This window comes from Metopolophium dirhodum, chromosome 3, assembly GCF_019925205.1.
Source record: "Metopolophium dirhodum isolate CAU chromosome 3, ASM1992520v1, whole genome shotgun sequence".
Taxonomy (NCBI): Eukaryota; Metazoa; Arthropoda; class Insecta; order Hemiptera; family Aphididae; genus Metopolophium; species Metopolophium dirhodum.
Window position 1 is genome coordinate 39,326,105 of NC_083562.1, and position 1,689 is coordinate 39,327,793.

General features: G+C 46.5%; 1 non-coding gene across 1 annotated transcript; it reads left to right on the plus strand.

The window, feature by feature from the left end:
- Nucleotides 1-692: 692 nt before the first annotated feature.
- Nucleotides 693-832, plus strand: LOC132942231 (U4 spliceosomal RNA). Its single transcript, XR_009664248.1, has one exon. It is a non-coding gene; the product is annotated as a U4 spliceosomal RNA (small nuclear RNA).
- The last annotated feature ends 857 nt before the right edge of the window (nt 833-1,689 follow it).

The window sequence follows — 1,689 nt, forward strand, 5'->3', positions numbered from 1 at the left end:
GCATAATATTATTTGTCAGTTAATCCGTAGAAAGTATAATAGCCGATTGCTGCGGTAAAAAAAATTTGTTTAGTACTTATTTACACGAAACGACCTAAACGACTAAACGCGTTTACGTCAAATCGACGAACAATATTGCGCGCGTACGAATAAAACTGTTACCAAATATGTACACCGAACATAGTACACAAAATAATTACTATGTTATTTATTATTATTACAATATTTTATGATCGTTTGATAATTATTCTAATAACAACAAATAATAATACTATTGTGCGTAAATTGAAAACGGATCGTTTCGGCCGTTGCGATAACCTTTGCCGCCGAGTCATTCATGTCGGTGGCGGCGACGGTGGTGAAGATGGTGGTGACGACGACGACGACGACGACGACGACAGTCCGAACGAGTGCGCGCCAATTCGTGCCGATAGATGTCGTTGCTGTGTGGCACGTTTGTGGCCATCGGATGGGCCGCGCGCAACGCCGACCGCCGGCGGCCAACGCGTGACGCCCGATGTCGTCGGCCACGGTCCCGACGGTGGAGCGTCCGTTTTCCGGCGCGCGTTCCGCTCGGCATTCAGGCGGGACGCGCGCCGAGCTCCGAAAATCGTGTCCGGCCGCCCGGACGTCCGCACGCCGCGCTCGGGCCCCGCACCACACATATATGGGTGCCAGACGTCGTATTCTTCAGCTTTGCGCAGTGGCGATATCGTAACCAATGAGGTCCATCCGAGGTGCGATTATTGCTAGTTGAAAACTTTAACCAATACCCCGCCATGTGGACATGAAACACTGTCCGCGTCGGCAATTTTTGGCGGCCCTGACGGGCTCATATCGGCGTTTGCCTCAAATCATGAACGCGCTCTCTGCCGCTAAAACGGCGACGAGTGACCGACCGACTCGGATTTTTATTCCGTTTCTCTCGCGGGCGGCAGGTGGTTCGCCGCCCGTTGGTGTTCCTCTCGTGTCCGTCGAGAGTTGACCCCCGGGACTCTACTGTCGGTCGGCCACGGTTAACCTATTTTTTTTTTTTTAAGTAAATTGTGTATTCCGTGCACTCGTGTTACGATATAATATGATATTATTATCGTTCATTTTTTTACTGTCGTAATATGTCCCGGAATGCGGGGCCAACAGAAATACAGCCGATGAATTTAAAACGTTTTTGGGTGTTTTCGACCTTCGGGATATTGGACGATGTTGTTTTCTTCGCGAAGTATTATATTATTACGGACATTCCTAATAATCCATTATCCCTGAGATTATGATATAATATCATTATAATCGAAGAATCACACGTCTGGGCGCTGGCGCAGCTGCTGACCGCACGCGAATAAGCGATACGTCATGTCGCGGATATTTTCATCTTGTTTTGACGATCTTAATAATTATTATTATAACCTGTAATCGGACGGTTCTGTTTCCCGTACACGTATTTTATCGGTGTTTGGCTAAACTATATAGCTGATACGTCATATCAAAACACGTACACATTATATAATAATTATTAACAATTATCGTTATGCGTGTAAACTTTGTTATGGCCTATGATGTTATGCGGGGCCACGCGTGTTTTTGGAATACGGATTTGTTGACGAAAAAAAATTCTATTCAACGCTATACCGAACAATGTAGACCGATCTATCGAGTGGTTGTTTTGTCGTCGGGCCCACGTGTTACCTGTGT